This window comes from Jaculus jaculus, chromosome 13, assembly GCF_020740685.1.
Source record: "Jaculus jaculus isolate mJacJac1 chromosome 13, mJacJac1.mat.Y.cur, whole genome shotgun sequence".
NCBI classification, from domain to species: domain Eukaryota; kingdom Metazoa; phylum Chordata; class Mammalia; order Rodentia; family Dipodidae; genus Jaculus; species Jaculus jaculus.
Window position 1 is genome coordinate 52,457,734 of NC_059114.1, and position 27,067 is coordinate 52,484,800.

The window sequence follows — 27,067 nt, forward strand, 5'->3', positions numbered from 1 at the left end:
GAGTATTTTTATTAGATATAATTTCATTTTTGTAATGTAAATCCTCAGATTCATCAAATGCTAATGCAGTGAAAATTGTGAGACCATACTTATTATCAGAGATGTGCAAATCATTTTTGATGCTATAATAACTTCAAAAAGCTAAAAAGAAATCATGAGATATACTTTCACTTGCATATTAGGATGAACTAATACATCCTTATACTTCTAGTGCATCCTCATTAGCAATATTAAATCAAGATAAAATAAATTGTAGTGATAAATTCTAAAGACAATACCCAAGGATGTTCATAAATTCCATGATGAGATGCCCAATTGTATATAAATAAATGCCAACCTGAACAGAAAGAATCGGAAATGAATACAGCTCAAATTTGGTTTCAATAATATAGGCTACTTTTCCAAGAGCAGATAACATACTTTTAAACAATTTTCACTTATAGTATTGTGGAAGCCATGCTTTGTATACGTGTGCTCCTGTTTCATTTTCTTCTCCTCAGCACAAGAGAAAATAGTATTTCACAGCTCTCCTCATAGATATGTTGAACATATGTGACAGACTACAGCCAATAGTGTGTAAGTCGAATGAAAGGGCCCTGGACCACAGTACTATGAGGCAGCAAAAGCTCAAGCTGGAGTTGCCTAGGGGCTAAGGAGATGGTTCAATTGCGTAAGTACTTGCTTTGTGAAGGACCTAAGTTCATATGCCCAGTAACCACATAAAAGCCAATCACAGTAGCACACTCCTCTAATCCTTGCAGTGGGGAGATGGAGTCAAGGGATCCCTGGGGTTTGTTGGGCTGTCAGTCTAGCTGAACCCATGAGTTTATGACCTCCCCAGCCATAGGCTTCTGACTAGGTTTTCAGTACCAGGCATGTATTCCCTCCCGTGGAGCGGGCCTCCAGTCTAATTAGAAAGCAGTTGGTTTCCCTAACAGACATGCCACTATTGTACCAGTGGCACATTTGGCCTGGCTGGCCAGCCTTAAGGCTTGCAGTGTACCCTGCTTCATAACACCATTGATGACTTCTCTCTCCCAAAAGGCCACATACTGCGTAACTTTTTCCAGCTTTCTGACAGGTAGTCAACAGGGAGGAGACTTCCAGCTCACCTCCGGCTTGAATTCTGAGTGACTGTGGCCTAGGTGTGTGGAGTCTTTAGCAACAAGGCCGTTAATCATCTAGTTCTTGTGGGCAACAAACAGCATTTACAATCGCCTGTAATATTTGGTGGTGGGGGGGGTAGGGGCCTACCTGTCCATCAACTTACTGGAAGGTATCCCAACCCTGGCACTGAATTTTTTCTAATGACAACGTATGGCTTGAGCATATTATCCACTTCCATGGGATACTTCTGGACAAGCTCTCTCTTTACATATTATTAGGTAGCAAAGAAGTTGGTTCTCCCATGGCTTAGTCATAATGTTTTGTTGTTTTTTTTTCTGGTCCACCAATACAATTTTATCACAAAGCAGCCATAAAGTCATGAGTTTACTTGTATTTTAAAATAAGTATCAACATGCACCTTTCCACTGAGCGTCTTCAGGGGTCATGGCCAATATAGAACTTGGACAGGAAGTCCTTTGGCCTTGGTGTTTCTGTTTCATGGAAGAGCCGCATAATATGTGTCCGCTGCTTCCACACATGGATTGTTTCCTCCAGCTCCATCTTTCCCTTGATAACCACCCTGGGGTCTGTGACATGAGCATTCTTCATAAACATTTCTCGAATCTTATCCCGTCCCTGTTTCACAGTGCTACCCAGCTGGAATAAATGCACAGTGTGGGGCACCTCTGATACCAGGCGCTTATCTCCTTCATATCTGGACTGAAAATGGGCTTCACGGCGCTGCCCGCCGTGCCCGCCTCCTGCCAGAGGCTGCTCGCCGCCGACTTGCCCGCGGAATCACGCTCCAACCCATGTTTTAAATTTTGATTGACCCTCCTCCCACTCCCTCATCTTTTCTATCTCCTCTCCTGATTTTTATTTGAAGTTAAATTAGAACTATGCTAAGGTGTTTGGGTTAAAAAAATTAAAAACTCTCTTATTTAGCTATAAATAACTTTGTAAAGCTGGTTCTGACAAGCTGGGTATCAATCTAAGACTGCTAGGGACCAGATTTTTCTATGAAGTGCTTTAATACAGAAAGAAGTAGAAGGAAAGGGAATAGACACATCTCAAAAGTTGCAAGATGGGGCTGGAGAGATGGCTTAGCGGTTAAGCGCTTGCCTGTGAAGCCTAAGGACCCCGGTTCAAGGTTCGGTTCCCCAGGTCCCACGTTAGCCAGATGCACAAGGGGGTGCACGCGTCTGGAGTTCGTTTGCAGAGGCTGGAGGCCCTGACGCGCCCATTCTCTCTCTCTCCCTCTATCTGTCTTTCTCTCTGTGTCTGTCGCTCTCAAATAAATAAATAAATAATTTTTTTAAAAAGTTGCAAGATGCGGCTGAATTTAGAGGTACACAGTTCTGATCCCAATATTTCTGAAACCAAGGCAGGAGGATTGGCATGAGTTTGAGGTTTGGCTGGGATATACAATAAGATTTTTTTTGCTCAAAAAAGTTTAAATATAGAAAGTTATCAAATGGAACTGATACATTTCAAATAATATTTCTTTTTTTTAATTTGTTTATTTTTCATTTTTCGAGGTAGGCTCTCACACTAGTCCAGACTGACCTGCAATTCACTCTGTCGTCTCAGGTTGGCCTTGAACTCACGGCGATCCTCCTACCTCTGCCTCCTGAGTGCTGGGATTAAAGGCATGTGCCACCACGCCCGGCTCAAATAATATTTCTATGGCTAGCTAGCACTAAGTAAGTATCTGTATTTCTAGACTTATCACATGTAAAAAAGGAAATGAATGCTTGGCTTACTAAGGGATTTTGATAGGATTCTTTAGAAAGTAAAATTCTAGCAAATATTATCATTTTATTACTTTATTTCCCTAAATAAAAAATCACCTTTTCAACACCCTTATATTCTTAAAAAAAACTCAGTGATGAATACAAAAATCCGTCCCTCTTCAGTATATAAACTTGTAAATTTAAGCTTAGGTAGGTGTGCTCATGTGTATGACATGTGTTTGCAGGTGCATATGTGTGAATGTGTATGTGGCCAGAGGACAACCTCGGGTGTCTTCCTCAATTGTTCTCCATCTTATTTTTTGAGACAGGGTCTCTCACTGAACCTGGAGCTCACCTATTTGTCCACACTGACTAGAGAGCAAAAGATCCTCCTGTCTCAAGCTCCCCAGTGCTAGGATTGCAAGTACCATGCTCAGCTTTACACACGGGTGCTAGGGATTTAAACTCAGGTCTTCATGCATGCACAGCAGGCACTTTACCGACTGAGTCATCTCCCCCACCCCATAATGCTGCGAGCCCCCTGACCCGCAGGAAAAGCACGATCAGCAAACAAAGATCCTTCTCGATCACACTTTATTGGAGAGCCTCTTGGTTAACAGAAAAGTTGATGGTGAGGGGCCAGGGCGCAGGAGTGTAGCTGCTTTTATAGGGTGTAATACTACTAGACACCTACGGATTGGCCGCCACCTGCTCCCCCATCACCCAGGGCCACGGGATAGGCCCAGGATGCATTACATCATGTGCACGCGCAGCATCAAGCAAGACTGTCGCCAGGATATGACCAAGTAGGGGGTTGTTCGTCACCACTCTCAGCAGGAAGTCAGCGCCATCTTGTAATGGCGTCTGTAGCCGCTCCCTGCACCATAAAGTTTTTGTGTTTGGTACATGCAGCTACTTAAAAAGGACAAGGAGGGGGTGGGGAGAAAGGATTCTAGAAACTTTGCTGCATCCAAAAATTTTTCACAAAACTTTCATTTCTCGAATGAGAGACAAAGTGGCTCACTGCTAAAATCAAACAAAAATATATCCTAATCCAAATGTATTAGAAAGCTGGGTGGGGTGGGGTGCTGCACATGCTTTTAAACCCAGCACTTGGGAGTGAGAGATAGGAGGATCGCTATGAGTTCAAAGACGGCCTAGGACTACAGAGTGAATTCCAAGCCAGTCTGGGCTAGAGTGAGACCCCACCTTGAAAAAACAAAACAAACAAAGCAAGAACAAATGTATTGGAAAAGTGGTCTTGTTGAGTTTAGTTAATAAATGCATTAATCACTTTTGCCAAAGATTTATTACATAGATGTCATACAAATATTGATTGATATCATTTCATTTGTTAAACAATTTAAGTTTCAAAAATGTGAGAATTTGTATATCTTGGTTTCTTGAGATTGATTCTATTCAATTAATTTTAATGTACTGAATATGTATTCAATTCACACACATAACTTGAGGAGGTATGTGAAACATGAAGTCAACTTCCTGCGTGTGTTCCTCAGGCTCAGGGCACCGTTGAGTAACCACTGTCTTAGACTCATGAATCATGCTGTGACTCACTGTGTGCAGATGAAAATACAGACCAGAGATGTTTTCACTTCTCCTTTTCTGCAGCATTGAATGTGGGTCATGATGCACTGCATATGGGAAGTTCCTTGCCTCCTCCTTTTGTTTCCTTCCTCTGTAGGGCTCCTCTCTCTTCTCTGGTGTAAGCATTCACCCTGTGTGTCCCTAATACCCAATTCTTCTGCTATGATAATGTACTGAGTGATCTAGTCTGTTCGCATAAGGCATAAATGAAGGTATTAGCATCAAAATAATTTGTGGACTGAATCTTTTCAGAAGAGACAAGGTTGTTGTTGTTCTTTTGTCTTTGGTTTTGGTTTTTCCAGGTAGGTTCTCACTCTAGCTCAGGCTGATCTGGAATTCACTATGTAGCCTCAGGGTGGCCTCGAACTCATTGTGATCCTCCTACCTCTGCCTCCTGAGTGCTGGGATTAAAGGCTTGTGCCACCACATCCAGCTTTTTAAGAAGAGACAAGTTTCAAAAAGACAGAAAGGGGATTTCTACGTGGAGGGAACAGTTTACACGAAGGCAAATAGATGAAAGAAAGGCAAAACTTTGTAAACCAAGTCACCATCTCAGTGTCTGACTAAAATCAGTTATAGTACTAAAAGATGAAATCATGGGCTAGAGCAATGGTTTAGCAGTTAAGCGCTTGCCTGTGAAGACTAAGGACCCCGGTTCGAGGCTCAATTTCCCAGGACCCATGTTAGCCAGATGCACAAGGCAGAGCACACGTCTGGAGTTCATTTGCAGTGGCTAGAGGCCCTGGCGTGCTCATTCTCTCCCTCTCTCTCTCTCTCTCTCTCTCTCTCTCTCTCTTTCTCTCTCTCTCCCTCTTTCTCTTTCTCTGTCTCTCGCTCTCAAATAAATAAATAAAAATAAACAAAAAATATTTTTTAAAAAAGATGAAATCATAACAAGGAACTTTGTTGTCAGAAAATAGAAATTGTGTAGATTAGCTATGCAAATTATAGAAACTGGGTGCAAGGCAATGAGAAACTAAGAGGACTGCGTCCACGAGCACTGTGAAATAGCAGTAAGAGTGAGTGCCAGAGCCGGGGGATACAGCTCAGTCGGTAGAGTACTGGCCCCACATTGACAAAGCCCTGGGCGCGATCCTGAGCACACGGTAAACCAGGTTCAATGGTGCCCTCAGGAGGTGAAGGCAAGAGAATGGTAAGTTCAAGGTCATCTTTGGCTACATGGAAAGTTGGAGGCCAGCTTGGGATACAGGAGTCTGCTTCACAGTGTGAAAGCTATCACATGCTGGAGGAAACTAGTTCCTGAATCTGCTGGCAACTGCTAACATAATACTGTGCTTAGGTCACCGCTGTGTGGAGGGCCGTTGTCCCTGCAGCAATCTGCAAACCCGTCTTCAGTTGCTAGACAATTCTTTGCAGCAAAACTTGAATGCACACTTGTCACATGGAAGAAAGACTGTCATTTCCATTTTTTCCTGCTTTTTAAATCTATCAGCCTATAATGAAGACCTGCCAAGTATCATTCGCTTTCTAACATAACACCCTAGTGACACATTAAGTATTATTAAAATTACAAGCTTTATTTTGGAATACAATTTTAACAATAAACATTTTCATTTCCTTAGACTTCTCATTTTCTCAGCTGAGAGAATAGTTTCCCAAATTTATAAATTCATGTCCAAACTCCAGGATGAAAAGAAACCAGTCAGCATATTGTGACTAAAGAACATCCCTGCCCCTGGGAGAAAGTGTGTTGATTGGGTCACAAGATCTTTGCCCTTTCCAGCATAGGTTCTGTTGTTCAACTTTTGCATTGCATTCTCTAAACATATTGAGTTTCTGTGTCTGTCAAGTTCCTTTAGCTATATTTATAATGGCCTAAGAGCGTGAGCAGCTGATTCCTCATGTGGAAGCATGCCCTACCTCTGTCATTTCATTTCTCTGGACCTCATGGCCCTTATTCATGCTAGCCACAGAACTTGCAAGAGAAGCATAGAAGAGATCTGAGAAACTTGGATTCATTGCTTGTTTGGGGTTATACCAAACATAGGTTTTTTTTTGTTTTTTTTTTTTTTATTGCAACGAGAAGAAAATAGTAGGTCACCAGCAGATAGAACAAACAGTTCATGCTCCCCTTATTCCCTGTGTGGCTCAAAGATAAACAAAAGATAAGGCCTCCAGTTCTCTACCTAAAGAGATCTATCCTGAGCCCCAGGGCTGAGGTCTTTCAGTTTGCAACTGGGGAGTAGATGACAAAAATTTTACCTATACTTTTAAATCCAAGACTCAGAAGGGAACCCCTATTTAAAGAGGGCATATCTCACCCTTTTTATTCTTGCCCCAAGGCAAAATTGTGACCTCAATGAGAAATGTAATTATAGCTTCATTGCAGGAGATTTATAGATACTGCATACCTTTACGAGAGACATGAAGCTATTTCAGAAAAGGGCACAGTGACCCTGTCATACTGTGCTCATGAGCAATGGTCATGACCTAATGAACTCATGTTCTCATGAGAAGAAAAAATCATTACCTAGAAATGCCAGAAATCTCAAGCCCTTTGGAAGTTTTCAGAAAGGCCTTCTCCCAACAAAAAGTGGCATTGGCATGATTGGAAAAGAACAGTCTCTCCCCCTCTGAGGCTGAAGAGCTGAATCCTCCCGTTGTTTTGTGCTGTGCCATGATACCCTCTAACCAGCAATACAAATCTATATGTTTAGTCTCTAAGACCCCAAACAAGCCCAACATCCTATGATTATTCTTAAATATCTGAGTCTTAGCTAACATATTGAAGGGGAGAGCAAATTGGTTTGAACCTATTAGTCTGCTTCAGTGACTTTGATACTTTATTTATTTACTAGAGAGAGAGGGGCAGATGAGAGAAAGAGTGGGTGCTCCAGGGCCTTGAGACATTGCAAATGAACTCCAATTGCTTATACCACCTTGTTTATCTGGCTTTACATGGGTACTAGGGAGTCGAACCTGAATCCTTAGACTTTGTAGGCAAGTGCCATAATGACTAAGCCATCTCTTCAGCACCTGGTGACTTTTAAAAGAAAAACCAAACTTTTTAATCAAAAAGGGAAAAATCTTTATTGGTGCTTAAAAGAAGCTATGGCTTTCTCTTCTGTTATACATTGTGGAAAGATGGTATCTACATACAAACCAATTTTGTCCACTACTGAACTAGAACAGATGCAATGAACGAGGACTGAATTTCTACCTCAGTGCAAGGGGCATTAATAAGAGTTAAATGTGAGGAATCAGGGTCTCTATATAGAATAAATGGTATTTCCCTCTATAGATTCTTATTTATTCAAATGCCATGTTTTTGCTAATTTAAAAACAGTGAGGCAGTTTTAGGATTTCTAGTCAATAGAACAAAAAAAGAACAAAGAATTCAAAATATGACATAGGACTTAAAGACTTGAATTTGCACTTAACAAACAGGTTAAATACACAGCTTCCTCAACAACACTGTGCCTCTAAGTTCACTCAGAACTTTCAAAAATAATTTGGTGTGCCATCAGTCAAAAATTTAACCAGACATTATTTGTAGGTTATGAGTGAGTTGAAGGTGTGGGTATAGGAGAAGTTATCTCTCAGAAAGGTTAAGGTCAGTAAGAATAGTCATGATTTTTCACTATTTTGCAAAGGCAGTTATAGAAATTTAGGTAAAAACAATTGAAAATAACATAAGCTAGTAAGAATATCAACCTATTCATACTTCATATTTCCTCATAAACTTGATTTTATATGTGAGGATGCTTTTTAAAAATATTTTTATATTTTTAATTTATTTACTTATGAGAGAGGGAGAGGGAGAATGGGTGCACCAGGGCCTCCAGCTACTGCAACCAAACTTCAGAAACATGCACCACCTTGTGCCCCTGGCTTACTTGGGTAATGTGGAATCTATCCTGGGTCCTTACACTTCACAGGCAAGAGCCTTAACCACTAAGCCATCTCTCCAGCCCAGGATGCTTTCTTTATATAACAAAAGATAGGAGCACAACATACACAGCATTTTTAACATGTTTTCTCACCAACAGTGCATGCTAAATATTATCACCCATAGTATTCATTTGAACTTTCATGTCTAAGGAATCAGTTTCAGACCACCACTCTGAGGAGACCTGAGCCCTTCTCTGAGCTGCCTGAGGTGTTTACAGAATTTGGAAGGTGGCTCAATGAACAGTTCCAACCCTCTCCTTCCAAGACATTAATAACCCACCTTCATTAATAGGACCTTTAGGAATATGTTTTATATGCAGCTTAAACCTTAAAAAAAGACTTTTGCTGCTGAAAAGAAGAAAAATAACCATCACTACTCTAACATGCTAATATCTATAGTTATGATATACATACATGTACTAGAGTCTGAAGACAAATCCCTTTTTATATAGTATGTAAGACTCAGACTTCCTGGATTTAAATTCCAAAGCTGTCAGTGTGTGACTGTGGTGGTTTTAAAAACACACACAGATTTTTTTTTTTCACACTCTTCACATCAAGAGTAGAGTGTAGTTCCTTTCCCTGGAACACTGGCCAGACTTTCTGACTCACTTGTGATGAAGAGACTGCAACAACAATGAAAAAAGTTGGCATGACTTCCAAGACTTGGTCATAGCAGGCTTTGTCACTGAAGCAGGGATCTTGGCAAGATACTTCTCTACTTAATTGCTTTATCCACAAATGAGAAAAAAAAATACTATGAATTTGGTTAATATATATAAAAGAGTTAATATATATAAAAACCTTACCTCATTCAACTTGTAAGCACTATATCATTATTATCTATTCTGATTGCTAAATTGATTTTCATTCTTTTTTTGGAAATTTCTCTCTGTATATGATAAACCTTCAAATATAGTTAAATCTCAACATACACCTATGTTTATGTATTTAAAATTTTGTAAGCATAGATACTAGATCAGGGCATATAAACTCATGTCAGAAAATTACTCTTGAGCATAATTCTCATTTGTAGAACAACTCCTGTTCTATCCAGTTATAAGACATGGCATCATTGAGTTCTAAATATGTAGGTAGATATTCATGTCACTTTCATGCCACCTTTCATATTTTGTTTAAGGTTGGAGAAAAATAAAAGCAAAACATGCTTCAATTAGCAAGAAATTTCAGAAACCTCTATGTCCTTTACCAGACTAACAATAGATAGTTATTGGCTAGTCTACATACCTAAAGTACATAATAATTATGGGTCTGGGACAGTATTGTAACAGGGTTGTAGGGGTCCAGGATAGTCTCTGGACCCCAAACTCTAGGTTTGCTTCTAATCTTATTCAAAGAATTGAATAAAAACAAGACCAAGAAGGATAATTATTAAATTACTATATTTATTGAGGGAAGTACAGAGTCAAAGAAAGGTACCCACATGGCTAGAGACCCAAATGGAGGGCCTAGAGAAAAGCATGGAAAGAAAAGAGAGGAAAGAAAATGCAAGGTGCTCTTACCATGTGGGAAGCTCAAAGGGATAAAGAACCCATGTGGACAGTAAGTGCTAGGGCTACCTCCCAGCTGGGCCTGGGCAGAGCCAACCCAGACCCAGCTGAGGGAAAGCTCGCCACAGTTGGAAGTTTCCAAGTGGTCAGAGAGCCTGCCCTCCCCTTACAAAAGTCTTTAAACCCTATAGTGGTGGGCTGTCTTCCACCAGAGAGACAGCTGGTTGATTAGGGCTAGGAGCTGTCTCAGGAAGAGGTTAGCCCTGGCACCAAGTTCCAGGGGCTGAACTTGACCAACCACAATGTTTAAATCCTACGAAAGATCTCCCTCTCACAAGGGGTCCTGGCTATTTGTGGAGAAACAAGTCTAGGGAATTAGGCAAGAGATAAGAAGTCAGATCATCTTTGATTTCTAACAAATGCAGAGTTTTTTTGTCTTTTTTACCTTCAGAGGTCCAGTGATCCTAACAGTACCCCCTTTCTTATTCCCCCCCTCTCATGAGAAGACACTCTAACTACTGTCAGAGGACAGGGGCAATGACATCAGATCTTGAATTATTTCTGTCTGAATGGGGTGTAGAAATATGGAAGTTAGAGAGTCTTTGCCAGAAATGGGAACTATTTTAAAGGACCCTGAAAGTTTATGGATGGAGTGTATGAAGAAAGTTTTGGAAGAAAAAGTTGGGGAGAAGGAATATAAAAGTAAGGAGTTAATGAGAAGTGAGCACCCACCAAACTGGTCATCTTTAGGGTTGTCCTCCCTGTGGACTTTTAGACCTTGGGGAGCTTTGAGGGAACCCAGGTAGATGGAGTTAAATTGTTTTAGGACCATTTGAGCATGAACTGGCCGGGAGTTTCTTCCAGAAATATTCATCAAATGGCACAATAATGTTTGACATGGCTTGAATCTATTTTTGTATGCCTTGGAAAACAGATGAGATTTTAGCAGCATTATCAGGAATATATACATAATATTTAACTTTTATAGTGGTGAACATACCATAGTTTGTATAATGCCCTTGTACAGTGTACCTTTTTAATTTGTCCTTGGGGTAGCCAGGGCCACAGGTTCATAGCACAGAGCCACTGAGTGCCATTAAGAGCTATACAAATATATTTTGACCTCAGGAATTATTTAACGATGTTCTGGTACAAGTTAGAAGAGATCTACCATTATTTTCAGTATAAGAAAGTTTTTTTAGTTAGTGACCCTTGCTTAGAGTCATATATATATAGTTTAGATTTGAAAATAACCATTTTGACATCTATGGATTTTTTAAATTATAGAATTAGAACAATTAGTTGGAGGTCACTAATGGCTCTCCAAAGGAGACTTTAGGGACCCACGAGTAGTCCTACAGCTTTTCCAATACTGGTGTTGTCTGTTAGGATGTGTCAGGGTTGTGTTGGCCAAGACTTTATTTTGTGGGTGGGAGGAGCCAAGAAGACTCATTTTTCTTCAGTTCTGACTGTTTTGTTTTAGAGTCTCTGCATCCTCCTTGATCAGGAAGACAGATATCTTGTCATGGGGCCAGTATAGATGTGTCCTACCATCTCTAGAGGCCTCATGACCTGGGAGCAAGGACTAAAATGTTGGCTTTTTTAGCTCTGGTGAATGTAATTGACTTTGGCTTTTACATAGGTTATTATAACATTTAGAAAGGAAGTTACATCAACCTGGATGTAACATACAGTACATTTGATTATGGAAACAGATCTAGATAAAGAATGGCACAAGAGATAAAGTCATTTTGTCCAACCTTTTTAAGTTGAGTTGTCCTGAGTTGGCATAGGCCATGTCTGAAGCAAAGAAAGTAGGCACATCTTATCCTTTAAATTTCTAATAGCTATAAATACAGGCAGAACCTGTTACCAGTATTGAAAATAATATATATCTAAATCAATTAACTTAACCTAGAAGTTATCAGCAAAAATAACAAGTAAGAGAGTATAAAGTCTTGGCAACTGTGTTTGAAAACATCTTTGATTAGTTCAGATACCTGTGTGGGTTGGAGCTTGAAATTTTTTTTTTTTTCAGATGAGGAGGATGAGGCTGTACCATAAAGTAGGGAATATGCTTAAGAGTTAATTTGTTATAAGTACTGGACTTGAGATGTCAGAAATGAGACAGTTACTTTCCAGATAATGGAGCAGAAATCTGGTCATTGTTGAAGCAAAACAGCTAAGCTCTAATACAACCTTTGACAAATCTGTTTTGAAAGAGAAAACACTATTTGACAACCAATGTTTTTAGCTTAATCTTGAATAGCAATTGATCTTATGCATAACAGGAATTTTATTGACATAAAACAACATTGTCTTACACATGACTTAACATTCATAAAGCTTAGGCAAGCTATTCCAACATATTTTATCTAACACTAGGATAAAGGTTATACTGACTGAAATTAAATTACTTAAACCTAAGTTATTAAACCAAGTAGTGACCATTTGATAGAATTAGCATAAATAAAATAGGAGTTATATTTAGAGTCACAATGTCTATATGTGTGAGTATAATGTGGAAAGTATAATAATGGAATGTGACATATGTGTGTCTTTATCTAGAATCCTGACACTGTTATTGGTCAAGCTTCAAATCCAGAACTTGACATCATAGTTGGCCTCTGCCTGAACCTACCTCCAGCCCAGACCAATCAATGGCTTCTCTCTGGTTCACCTGAGCCAGTAGGTGAAACCTACTGCCATAAGGAGGTTATAAATACCGTTTATCAGAGGATTCAATCTCTCTCTGTATCACTCTCTGTCTCTGTCTCTTTTTTTCTCTCTCTTTCTCACTCTCAGATGACTGACCACTGGTGAACCTCTAGATTCTGGTTTCTCATCATCTTGGGCCAAGGAGAGTGAAGGACCCTGTAGCAGACAGCTTCAGGTTCACTGAGATGAACATCCAGAACAGACACAGTTATGGAGGAATGGATATGTATTGAAGCTTACAGATCCAGAGGAAGTTCCATAATGGCAGAAGAAGCTGGTCTGCTTTCACAAGACCAAGGAGAGAGAGAGAGAGGCCACAAGCCAAAAGCCACACAGCATACTTCAGGAACTCCAGGTGGAACTAGGCACTTTGAATATCTTTAGATTGGAATTCTAAACCCACCACCACACCTTAAGATCCACCCAGTGATACCTCCTCCAGCCAGATGGCTGCAGATGCAAACTACAACCTAATAAAACACTGAGTATATTGGGGGCAGCTATTCAAAGTACCACAGACCCCATAATCCCTACTTTTCACATGAGTGCTTAACCCCTCCTCCCTCCACATGGCAGGAGTTCTTTGTACTTTCTTTTCTGCCCTCTCCACCTTTTTTACAGGCCCACCCCATGGGCTCTCAAACTACATGGGATATTCATTTTTATTCCTTTGGATCTGTGCTTCCCTAAATAAATATAATAATTTAATAACTATCTTTCTCGGTCTTATTTTATTGAATTCTTTGGTTAAAAGTAGACATGAACCCAGGGTTTCAGATTCAAGGACTTACCTGAATGCCTGAACACCTGCCTCAAGAGGTTGGAGAGTTTCTCAGTGGGTTCTACAAAAACTTCCAAATCTAACCATTATGGGCATGGCTGAGGTCATGTACTGTGCTTTAATATTGCTCTCTTGACTTGGGAACTAATGATCTGCTATATTCACTTCCTGGGGCATAAAGTTGTAGCAGTCCCAAATGAACCATCAACAAAGGATACTGAGGGGCAAAATCATCCCCTGTTCATCACAGAACTCCACCCTGATCTTACTGGGTCCCACTGAGGAGTTGAGCTAGGTCTGTCTGCCCACTGCTTCCTGGGGTTCACTGAATGACAAGTCGTGGCTAATTCCAGCCATGATCCCTCCCTTGCCTGTGTTATGTTCAAGTCCACCCCAACACCCTATAGAACCAGAAAAGCAGCACTGTGCAAAATCATATTTATTTTGCCTTCTTGGTTTGGGGAACAAACGATAACGAGATGGGAAGACAGAAACAAATTCCATTGGAGACAGACAAGAACTGAGGAAAAAGAAAAAGAAGACATTTTTTCCTCACAGGGAGAGAAACTTTTATTTTCCTTCTATAAGTAGCAAGTTTGTGCTATTTTCTTTCTGTTTGACTATAGATTTGCCCACATATTTAAAACTCTTAACCAAAGAGAAAGAAACAAAAGTAGATAGAAATGAAAGGATAGCATGTAGATGACCATACTCAGAGCCCTTCTAGAAGCATACAGTTCTTAACTACATTACACTGCTGCCCTGCTGTATATGAGTTGATCTGCTTTTAAGGTCACATCTTTGTAAACACTAAAGCAGTTAAACATTGAGTAGCCCAGCTTAAAAAAAGAAATCTAAAAGAATACACATCATGCTACCTACATATGAAAGCATTTGACCCTCCCTAACATAGCTTAATAGTTTAAAACTGAAAAGTAGGGACTGGAGGGATGGCTTAGCATTTAAGGCATTTGCCTGCAAAGCCAAAGGGCCCAGGTTCAATTCCCCAGGACCTACGTTAGCCAGATGCACAAGAGGGGGTGCACACATCTGGAGTTCATTTGCAGTGGCTGGAAGCCATGACATGCCCATATTCTCCCTCTCTCTCTCTCTCTCTCTCTCTCTCTCTCTCTCTCTCTCTCTCTTTCTATCCACCTCTTTCTCTGTCAGATGAATAAATAAAATATTTTTTTTTGTATTTTTTTTTTTTGTTTTTCGAGATAGGGTCTCATGCTAGCCCAGGCTGACATGGAATTCACTATGGAGTCTCAGGGTGGTCTCAAACTCATGGTGATCCTCCTACCTCTGCCTCCCAAGTGCTAGGATTAAAGGTGTGCACCACCATGCCTGGCTAATAAAATATTTTTTAAAAAAAAACCTGAAGAGTAGGTTTCCTCCAGCTTAAATTCAGAATATATTTGTAAGTATTATCATTGTATAACTTTAGTTTATTTTTCATTTAAAATTTTTTGATGATTCATTTGATTCAATGATTGTTATTAAGTGTAATTATTAACAGTGTAAGGACTGGGGATGTAACTTAGTGGTCAATTATTTGTCAGCATGCACAGTCCCTGGATTCAATCCCTAACACTGGAGAAAAAAAAATATGTGCTTGTGGTATGTGGCTTTAAAAATTTCTTACTGGAGCCGGGAGTGGTGGCACACACCTTTAATCCCAGCACTGGGGATGCAGAGATAGGAGGATTGCCATGAGTTCGAGGCCACCCTGAGACTACATAGTGAATCCCAGGTCAGCCTGGGCCAGAGTGAGGCCCTACCTCAAAAAATAAAAAAAAAAAATTAAAAAAATCATACTGGCCATGTGTGGTGGCCCACAAGCTTTAATCCCAGCATTCTTGAGACGGAGGTAGGGGATCACCAGGAGCTCCAGGTCAACCTAGGTTAGAGTTAGACCCTGTCTTCAAATCATAAAAAATAGCAAGCAACAAAAATCTTAATAAATTTTACCTTTATTGCTTTGTGTTTGTAAAGTGCTACTTGTGTTGTGACTTTGTTCAGATGTGGGTGGGGGTTAATATATAGCCAATTTAAATAAATGTCCTATATACTTGATATGTGATATATATCCAATAAGATATATTACCTATTATACACATTAGATATAAGTTCTGCTTTAATAGTTGTAATTTTTTTTATTCTACATTTGTCCATTTCTTCTGGTTTAAAATGGGAGAAATATAGGAAGGATTTATATGATTAGTATATTTCCACCTGTTTCTTCTTGCATTTCCTTCAGATTTTGTATTATTTTTATGCAATGCAAGCATTGAGAGATTAACCTGATATAACAAAAAGACAAAAATATTTGAGAGCTATAAGGATGTGGAAAGGCTGAGCCCTTCTTTCCTAGAAATTGGGAGGGGGAGAGCTAGGTCTGAGGTGAGTTTCTATGTGAAAGTTCTAGGTCTTTCATGCCATCAATGTACATGTGACTCACTGTTTACTGGGGGTCCCTCAGGATGACTGCCCAGATGTTACTGACATAGGCACAGAGCCAAGCACTTCTTTAACCACACCCAGAGCCTACTTTTACTCTAGGTTTGGTTCCTCTCCAAAGCCCTAAAACTTGTCAATATGAACCGATAATGAGGTAAAATTAAGTTGTCCATTTTAGAGTCCTTCTGGGCTATGAACTATTTTATTTATCTACTATATAGTAAGCTATTAAAAATTAGTGTAGGACTGGAGAGATGGCTTAGCAGTTAAGGCACTTGCCTGTGAAGCCTAAGGACCCATTTTTTCTTTTTAATATATTTTATTTTTGTTTATGTGACAGAAAGAAGGAGGCAGAGAGAGAGAATTGGCATGCCAGGGCCTCCAGCCACTGTAACCAAACTCCAGACATATGTGCCCCTTGTGCATCTAGCTAACATGGGTCCTGTGGAATTGAACTTGGGTCCTTTGACTTCCCAGGCAAATGCCCTAACTGCTAAGCCATCCTTCCAGCCCAGGACCCATATTTGACTCTCCAGTTCCCATGTAAGCCAGATGTACAAAGGTGAGGCAAGCCCAAGGTTGCACATTCCCACTAGATGGTGGAAGCATCTAGCATTTCAAGGTAGTGGCTGAGGCCCTGATGTGCCGTTTCTCTCTCATTCTCCCTCCCTCTCTCTCTCTCTCTCTCTCTCTCTCTCTCTCTCTCTCTCTCTCTCTCTCTCTCTCTGTCTCTCTCTCAAAAAAAAAAAAAACCAGTGTAAAACAAGGGCCATGTGAAAAATGATATTAACTTGGCAAATAGTCATAATGTAGACTTGCGGTGAGTTAATATTCAATATTCTTAAACTTTGCCTTATTGGAAAATAATTGAGAGTTATTAGTACCGTTCATATGAAAAGTTCAATAAAGAAAAAAAAAGATGTGTAGACAACAGGATCCGAATAACGTTTAGCAGATAATGTGATTCTTTTGGCATTTCTAACATTATGTTCAGATTTTCACTCAAATGTGGACTACAGTCTTCACAAAAGGTTTTCAGAGCATTATCCACTCATTCTAAACACAAATTTATCCTCATCTGATGCTAATCACTACTAAAAGGTTATTAAGAAAAACAATGTATCAAATATTTAAAGAATCAATTAATCACAAAAAGATGATGAATTATCCAAAAGGACTGCACGCAAGAAGGCTAAGCAAAAATTCTGCTTTGCTGACTTTATAAATATATCCTTTATAGTTAATTGAACTTGGCAACTTAACAGTTTTTATGCCTGTCTATTGCATTTCATCATATGAAGAGAAATTTCAAAGTCTATCATTTGTCAGTTTCTTATGAGTTTTTCTCCATATGACAACAAATTTGAAAGGTTGTGTTTTCAGAAGCTAAAGGTATTGTGCTTTGAGGACATAGGTAGGCATCAAGAACTTTAAAAAGAAGCAAATAAATTACTTTATTGGATCTCAGCTGTAAAAGAAGCACAAGTGCCAGATATTCAATGGGCAAATGCTCCTGCATAGGAGACAACTTCCCAGGCCTTCAGAACCATAACATAAAGATGCTGTCAGATCAGCCAAGGAAATCCAGCAGATGACAGTCACAGAAGACAGTTTGGAATCCTTCCCAACACACACACACACACACACACACAAAGAGGATGGTATTGACAGGTTTTCTATCAGCAGGTTCTTGTCTGAAGGGAATCATTGTATCATATTTGAGTACTTTGGTCTCTATGGCAAGACTGGGTCCATGATTACAACTATGTGGTTTAGTTGATGCCAGTTAAGGTGTCTATGCTTAGCATAGAGCCTTCTAGTCACATGCACGTTGAAAGTAGAAAGAGAACAAACTCTCCACTTGGGTTGGGGGTCTTCTATTCCCGTGGCAGTTGCTATCATCTTAAGCTAATAAATTCACATTGCGATGTGTCCTGCAATCTCCTGAGTAGTTGATCTTTAATTAGTTGCACAAGACTTATAGAAATTGATAATTATTAGTGGCCTCTCCCTACGACCACCTGAAAATTCTAGGCTATCTAGTGACTTCTTTGATAGGCTAAGCCATCAATACATATAATACAGCAAATATTAGCAATAAGAGATTTGCTATGAATAAAAGAATCAGAAGATGACAGACACACAAGCTGGATTTCAATATTTCCCACTCTATCAAGAACCCAACCACATCAAGAACCCAACCACTGTAAACAAGCATCTTCTCAGAGCCTGAAGGGGGAATATGATGGCTCAGGTGGCTTTTGATGGGATATGTTCTAATCAGTGTTATCCTAATTTATGGGTAATAAAGATGGAGGGAGGTAGAGAGAGAAAAGAGAAGGAAGAGAATCTCTTAATAGTGACTTTTCTTGATAGAAATCAAACATATTACAGTGATGGTTGATAGGATGAACATTGAAAATGGAACGAGGAGCAGAATCAAGGGATCTCCTCTCTAGCAGCATAGCCTAGATCCTGGGTCCAGCTCAGTTAATTAACCACTATTCATCCATATATGTGTGCGTTTATCATCCTCAATAGCATGGCTGCCTCTACTGCACACTCTGTGCAGATGATTACTCTCTTCCCAATTGCCCACGAGGGTGGATTTTGCCACAGGTCAAATAACAAGTTGCTAGCTGTTAATAACTGGGCATTTAGTGTATGTTAGGGTTTGTGACTGAGGTTTTTTTTATTACTAGAATTCAAGTAGAAGAGCTTTTAATTAACAGGAGGGAGTACTATCTTCAAAATAGGGAAAATGTTTTGAAAGACAAAAGTAAATTTTTCAGTTTGCACTTCTCTAAATATGAGTGTAACTGCATACTTTGTCACAAATGTAAGAGTCATCTAAATATGTTTTTGTAAGTTTCCTCTTTCCATCCTTCCCTCATTTTTCTAATACATTATCCTATTTTTATTTTATTCAATATTTTTAAAAAGGAGATTAGGTATTGTAGAACAATTTCAGTTTCCAGAAATCTTGAAAAGATAGCCCAAGGAGTTCTTGCATAAGTCCCAAACCACAACTTTTCCTATAACTAACATCATACATTATTATCATGGCATATTTCTTACAATTATAAGCCAATAGTGATATTTTTATTTTTATTTATTTATTTAAGAGAGAGAGAATGTGTGCACCACTGCCCCTGCAAATGAACTCCAGATGCATGTGCCACCTTCTGCATCTGGCTTTCATGGGTCCTGGGGAATCAAACCTGAGACCTGTGGCTTTGCAGGCAAGCCCTTTAACTGCTGTGCTATCTCTCCTGCCCCCATAGTAACACTTTAAATAAAGTTTCTAGTTTATTCAGCTTCCCTCAGTTTTTACCTAATGATAATTTTTTTCTGTGCTAGGGTGATAACCAGGAAATAAAAATATTTAATTGCATATTTCCTTATCATTTTGTTTTTCAAATTTAGTGTGCGTGCATGTGTGTGTGTGTGTGTGTGTGTGTGTGTGTGTGTGTGTGTTGGATGTGTCTATGTGTTGCAGCCAGGTTCTCATTGCTGGTAGAAATCACCCAACCAAGAGTAGCTTGTGGGAAAAAAAAAAAAAAAAAGAGGTTTATTTTGACTTATTGGCTCAAGGGGGAAGCTCCATGATGGCAGGGAAAATGATGGCATGAGCAGAGGGTGGACATCACCCCCTGGCCAACATAAAGTGGATAATAGCACCAGGAGAATGTGACAAATACTAGCATGGGGAAACTGGATATAACACCCATAAGCCCGCCCCCAACAATACACTGCCTCTAGGAGGCATTAATTCCCAAATCTCCATCAGCTGGGAACCTAGCATTCAGAACACCTAAGTTCATGGGGGACACCTGAATCAAACCACCACACTATGTCTAGGTGCATTGTGCCATGGCACACATATGGAGGTTAGAGGACAATCTTGGGGTGGTGCTTCTCACCTTCCACCTTGTTTAACACAGGGTTTCTCTCATGGTTTGCTACAGTACATGCCAGACTAGCTGGTTTGCAAGCATCAGGATTTTCCTGACTCACATTAGTGCAGGTGAGTTGGGATGACAGATACACGCATTACTTGTGACTGACTTTATGAGGGCTCAGGGGATCTGAACTCTGGTCATCAGGCTTGTGCCACAAGCACTTTCAACCACTGACCCATCTCCCCAGCTCCCTTTGCTCCTATTCACCATGCAATTTCTCAGGAAGTTTTAAGAAGCATGTTTTGCTGATGTATTTCCCATCATGAGGTTGGGTCAGGGGTGTAATGTCATTCTCATCATATGATGTCCAATAAATGATATGAATATGAATGTTGATCTTGATTACACCGCTAAAGTCATGTTTGTCACTTTTCTCTGCCTTAAAATTACTCCTTTTCCCTCTTTCTATGCCTTCCTCTTCAAAAGGAAGTTGCTATGCACAGCCTAGACTTATTCAGTGGGAAGTATGCCTCGTCTCCTTGGAGATGGATCAGCTTTATAAATCATTTGGAATTTTTCTGCAAAGATTTTTTATCTCTTCTCTCCCAATTATTTTAGCCAATCATTTCCTTACATCAGTATGGACTTATGGATAACTAGGTTATACTGTGGGCAATAAATCTATAAAAATGAATTTTCACTCAATATCTTACTGTTCCAGCCATTAAGAACTTTTTGAGTGAGCTGCAGAGCTCCTTTGACACACATTCATCAGTGTGAGTTTTAGTGTGTGGTGTGTGTATGTGTGTATTACAGGTGGTCTCAAGTTGCTTGTTATCTTACCTTCCCAAGTTGTAGAATTAGCCAATTCTCCAAGAATCATTGGTTTCTTTTAGTGGATAATGGTATTAGATACTATAATACAGATGGGAGTACTTTTTTTATATACTAAGATATTTTTCCTTCTATTTGTTTAAATAGTATATTTTACTAAGGATATACTTTTTATGGATATATCATGTGTTGGTACCATCTTTTGTCCTTCTCCCTGCCCCCATTCTGCAGGGGCCCTCCTCAGTGGGATTGCTGGTATCCCCCATGAGGTTGTGGGTTATGTGTTGTGAGAGCAGCAGTCAGATATTGGCAGGGAGCAATGTCTTTGGTATGACGCCCCAGCCTGTGGCTCTTACAATCTTTCCACCCTCTCTTCCACAAAATTCCCTGAGCCTTGGTGGATGTGTTTTCAATCTACTTCAGTGATGAGCTCTTAGCAGCCTCTGGATTACTGCTTTGGTGTGTTGACTGTCTCCTTCACCCAGGCTCTGCTTGTCAGGCTCACCATGGAAGCGCCACTCTTGCTTGTCTCCCAGTTCCTCTGTGGTTTCACCTGGGCTTTGGCTGAAGTGTGAGGGGTGGTTTGTATATAGAGTTTAAAAAAATATTTGGGATATAAGTGCTTCCTCTCTCATGTATGTTTTCTCAAAGTTTGTCAAATGTTTCTGTGAAGTCATGATGTCTTTGATGCATAAACATTTTATAGTAATGTAATAAAAATGTCACTTACTGCATTTTGTGTCATCGTTTGAAGCCTTTTTCACAATAACACTAAAATGTCATTTACCCATGTGTTATGGTTTGAATGTGAAATGTCCCCCACAGACTCATGTGTCTGAACACTTGGTCCTCAGCTGGTGACACTTTTGGGGAAGGTTGTGGCACCTTTAGGAGGTAGAGCCCTGTGGGAGGAAATGAGTCAGTGGCAGTGGGCGTGGAGGGTTTGTAGCCTAGCCCCACTTTCTGTTCACTCCCTGCTTCTTTGCTTCTTAAATGGAATGTGACTGGTTCCTGCTGCCATGCCTTCCGTGCAATAAAACTTCCTCTTGAAACTGTAAGCCAAATTAAACCCTTTCCCTCCTTGTTTCTGGTCAGGTATTTGCTCACAGCAACCAGAAAGCAACAAATACATGATGTTTTCTTGTAATGGTGTAGTTTCATTTCTTATATTTAGGTCCATATAATTTTCAAACTTATTTATTTGAGAGATCAAAAGGGAGAAACAAGCAGAAAGAGAAAGAATGGGCATGTCAGGGCCTCTAGCCACTGCAAATGAACTCCAGATGTATGTGCCACCTTGTGCATCCTTTGGCTTTGCCAGAAAGTGCCTTAAACATTAAACCATCTCTCCAGCCCCTAGGTCCACATAATTTTTAAATTTTTATTTATTTATTTATTCATTTGAGAGAGAGAGAAAAGGAGGCAGAGAAAGGGAGAGTGGGAAAATGGGTACACCAACGCCTCTAGCCACTGCAAAGGAACTCCAGATGCATATGCCACCTTGTTAATCTGGCTTAAATTGGTACTGGAGAATCAAACGTGCATCCTTAGGATTTGCAGCAAGTCCCTTAACCATTTCTTAAGCCATCTCTCCAGCCTCCATATGATATTTTAACCAATTCAACATTTCCTTCACAAATAAAAGACTAGTTAGTTGTAAGATGTCCATGCATCAAAGCTATGGATGACTTGGAAGGATTGACATCCACCCTCAACTGGAGGATAGGTATCTGTGAAGATAGAGTTGGCTGCTTAGGCCTTTATAAGTCTGATCTGTAATTTTTTGTACTTTTCAATGTATAATTCTACTACAAATTTCAATGTATAGTCTAACATATTTTAAACTCTACTGTACAAGAGGTTTATTTTTTAAAATTACTTTTTGTTAGTGTATAATAATTTTATAAACACTTATTTTATATGTTAGAAATTTGAATTTCCTATAATAGCTCTAGTACCTTGTTTGTAGATTCCTTAGGGCTTCTTACATATCTAATCATGTTGTTTACAAGTTAGAGTTTTACATCTTTCAAAGTCTAAGTTTTTAGACTTTCTTTACACATTACAACTGGATCATACAGTTAATTTTATTAGTAATCATCAACATAAATTAGCTTGTTCCTAATCATAGATACAAAAAACGAGGACTAGAGAAATTTTCAGTGGATGAAGGTTCTTGTTTACAAAGCCCTATGGCCTTGGGCTCAGTTCTCCAGTAATCACATAAAGTCAGTTGTGCAAAGTGGTACATATATCTGGACTTCATTCCTAGTGGCAGGAGGCCCTGTTGCTCCCATTCTTTCTTTCTATATTTCTCTCTCCCTCTATCCTTCTCTTTCTCTCTCTCTCTCTCTCTCTCTCTCTCTCTCTCTCCCTGATTCTTCCTGTCTCTCTCAAAAAAATTGGGCTGGAGAGAGGGCTTAGTGGTTAAGCGCTTGCCTGTGAAGCCTAAGGACCCTGGTTCTAGGCTCAATTCCCCAGGACCCACGTTAGCCAGATGCACAAGGGGTTGCACGCATCTGGAGTTCATTTGCAGTGGCTGGAAGCCCTGGCGCGCCCATTCTCTCTCTCCCTCTATCTGTCTTTCTCTCTCTGTCTGTAGCTCTCAAATAAATAAATAAAAATAAACAAAATAATTTTAAAAATATATAATATTTTTTAAATGGGACTGTTTCTAATTAATACTGATATTAATTGTAGGAGATTTTGTAGGAGAGTTGGTTGGAGGAAGTTCTTTTCTACTCTAAGGTTTTTAATCATAAAATAGACTTACATTTATTAAAACACTATTCCTTATCTATTAAAAAAGCTGAATTTTATCTTTTATGAATATAGTTAATCATACTGATTGATTTTCAGCTATTTAGTCAACCTTGAACTTCCAGAATAAACTCATTTTCACATAATATATTTTCTATTTACATATTGTTGACTTCAGTTTGATAAATTTTGTTGAGGATATTTATTTTTGTGTTGACAAGGTATTTCCCTCTGTAATTCTATTTAGTTTTAACATCATTGTCACAAAGTTTCTCAAGTTGTTCTTGCAGCAGTATTGAACTTTAATTGGAATTTAAAGATGGTGTGTTTAAAAGATACACATGCCAAACATGGTAGTGCACATCTTTAATCCCAACATTCAGGAGGCCAAGATAGGAGGATCACTGTGAGTTCAAGGCCAGTCTGAGACTACATGGTGAATTCCAGGTTACCCTGGGCCACAGTGAGACCCAACCTTGAAAAACAAAAAGAATAAAATAAAATAAAAAATTAAAACATACAAGTAATTCATCCAGGCTGCCAAATGTATTGAAATACTATTCTTCAGATTACACTCTTAATATATATACAATATCTGGGGTATCTATGATCTATCATGGTATCTCTCTTAGTCCTGGTATTAACAATTTCTGGTTTTTTTTTCTTGATGGTTTTGTCAAGAACATTATCAATTTTATTGATCTTTCAAAGTACCAGTTTGTGATCTGGAGAGGTGGCTTAGCAGCTATGGCACTTGCCTGTGAAACCTAGAGATCGAGGTTCAATTCCGTAGTACCCATGTAAGTCAGACGCACAAGGTGGCAGATGCATCTGGAGTTTCTTTGCAGTGGATAGAGGCCCTGGCATGCTGATTCTCTCTTTTGATTGACCTCTTTCTCTCTTCCTCTCATAATAAATAAATAAGTAAACATATGTTTTAAATACAAGTTTGGGGGCTCACTGTTTTGCCATATTTTCATTTTTTGTTTTATTTATTTCTACCTCTTTTTTTGTTGTTGTTTAATATACTTGATTTTTTAAAAGTTCCTTGTCTAGGAATTTCCCTCACCCTTCAGCCAAGCCAAAGCTGATGCCACAGAGGAACTGGGGCACTGAGCACGAGTGCTGTTTCCATGCTGAGCCTGACAGTCAGCACCCGTGTAGGAGACAGATGCTGAGGACACTCAACACCCACCAAAGCAGAGATCCAGAGGCTCCTAAGAGCTCATCACTGAAGTAGACTTAAAACTCACCCATCATTGGCTCAGGGAATTTTGAAGAAGAGAGGGTGGAAAGATTGTAGGAGCCACAGGTGGAGACATCAGGCACAGAGGCATTCCCTCATCCCAAAAATAACTGGCTGCTGCTCCCACGATGCATAAACCATAACCCCACAGGGAATACCAGCAACCCCACTGAGGTGGGTCCCCAATGGAATGGGGCAGAGACAAGGAAAAAGCGGGCACCCATGAGTGATGTACCCATACAAAATATGTTGTTAATAATAAATTTTTAAAAATATTTTTAAAGTTCCTCCTCTATTTTTTTTTAGCTTTCTGAAGGTGATACATTTTCCCTGAAAACTGATTTGTGACATTCCTTTCCTAATACGAACACTAACTGGTACCCATTTTCCTCTAAGCATAGCTGGTTCAATGCAACACATTTTTGCATATTCTATCTACATATAATTAAGTTTAGATCTCTGATTTTCTTTGTCCTCAGGAATATAAGATTTAATTGCCAAATTTTATGCTTTATTTATTAATATATTTTTATTAATGTAATTCTACTTTAGTCAGAAAACATTGTTTTTTATATGTTTCATTATTTGTTTATCTGAGAGAGAGAGAGAATGGCCACACAAGGGTCTCTAGCCACTGCAAACAAACTCCAGACTCATCTAGTGTTATGTGGATACTGGGGAACAAACTCAGGTCCTTGAGCTTTGCAGGCAAGCACCTTAACCCCTGAGCAATCTCTGTAGCCTAGAAAACATTTTGTGTGTGTGTGTGTGTGTGTGTGTGTGTGTGTGTGTGTGCGCAGTGTTTTTAAATTTGTAGACACATGCACCTGCAAAGAATGCCCATGCTACATTTAGTGGGTATAATGTCATCAATACATCAAGTAAGATGGCTGCTAGTACTCATGTCTTCCCTGTCTTTATTGATTCTTACCTGATTGTTCTGTAAATCTGAGAGAGGAATGTTATAATAACCTGCTATCTCTGTGGAATTGTCTATTCCTCTTTTTAATTCTTGCAGCTTTTGCTCCATGCACTTGAAGTTCTGTTACTGAGTACATTACGTGTTTTATGCTTTGTGTCTTTCTAATGACTTAACATTTTCACTACATGAAATATCCACTTTTCCTCTGGTAATGTATTCTTCTCCAAATGTTATGTAGTCTTACATCAGTAAGTTACTGCATTCTTCTTGTGTCTATTCTTTTCATATCTTTTCCTTCCATTTACTTACAACTTGCTGTACTTTTATGTTTAAAGAGGATATCTTGTAGAGCTTTTGTGGTTGGATTCTGTTATCCTTTACATAAAATCTCTGCTATTTAAATAATGTGTTTAGTCCATTAATAATTGTGCTAACCAGGGCTGTAGAGATAGCTTAGCAGTTACGGCACATGCCTGCGAAGCCTAAGAACCCCAGTTCAATTCTCTGGGTCCCACATAAGCCAGATGAACATGGTGGCACATTCATCTGGAGTTCATTTGCAGTGGCTAGAGGCCATGCCATACCCATTCTCAACCTCTCTTTCTCTACCTATCTCTGTCTCAGATAAATAAATAAAAACAAAATCTTTTTAAAAAGTTTTTAAACTGTGATAATAACCAGTAGCTTAGGAAATTAAACAATCACTCAACCATCGGGATCTCATGAAGCTGAAAAGTTTTTTCACAGACAAACATACAATAAACAGAGCCAATAGATTTTCCATAGAATGGGAGAAAATTTTTTTCTGGCTATAGAACTGACAGAGGCCTAATTTCTAGAATCTTCAAAGAACTCAAAAACCTAAACAATAAAAAGTCAAACAAGGGCTGGAGAGATGGCGTAGCAGTTAAGCGCTTGCCTGTGAAGCCTAAGGACCCCGGTTCGAGGCTCGGTTCCCCAGGTCCCACATTAGCCAGATGCACAAGGGGGCGCACGCGTCTGGAGTTCGTTTGCAGAGGTTGGAAGCCCTGGCGCGCCCATTCTCTCTCTCTCCCTCTATCTGCCTTTCTCTCTGTGTCTGTCGCTCTCAAATAAATAAATAAAAATTAAAAAAAAAAAGTCAAACAACCCACTCACAAAATGGGGCAGAGAACTGAACAGGGAGTTCTTAGAGGAAGAAATACAAATGGCAAACACACACTTAAGAAAGTGTTCAACATCTCTAACCATCAGGGAAATGAAAATTAAGACAACTATGAGATTCTGCCTTATCCCAGGAAGGATAGCAAACATTAAAAAATCAAATGAATGGGGCTGGGGAGTTGTCTTAATGGTTAAGCACTTGCCTGTGAAGCCTAAGGACCCTGGTTGGAGGTCAATTCCCCAGGACCCACATAAACCCGATGCACAAGGTGACTCATGCATCTGGAGTCCATTTGCAGTGGCTGGAGGCCCTGGCATGCCCATTCTCTCTCTATCTGTCTGCCCCTTTCTCTGTCTGTCTGTTACTCTCAAATACTGGGCATTTACCCTAAAAGCTCCATGCCTCAGTTCAGAGAAATTTGTTCAACCATGT

The 27,067-nt window shown here is 39.5% G+C and overlaps 1 pseudogene; it reads right to left on the bottom strand.

The window, feature by feature from the left end:
* Positions 1-1,448: 1,448 nt before the first annotated feature.
* On the bottom strand, positions 1,449-25,599 carry LOC123454065 (annotated as a pseudogene).
* Positions 25,600-27,067: the final 1,468 nt, after the last annotated feature.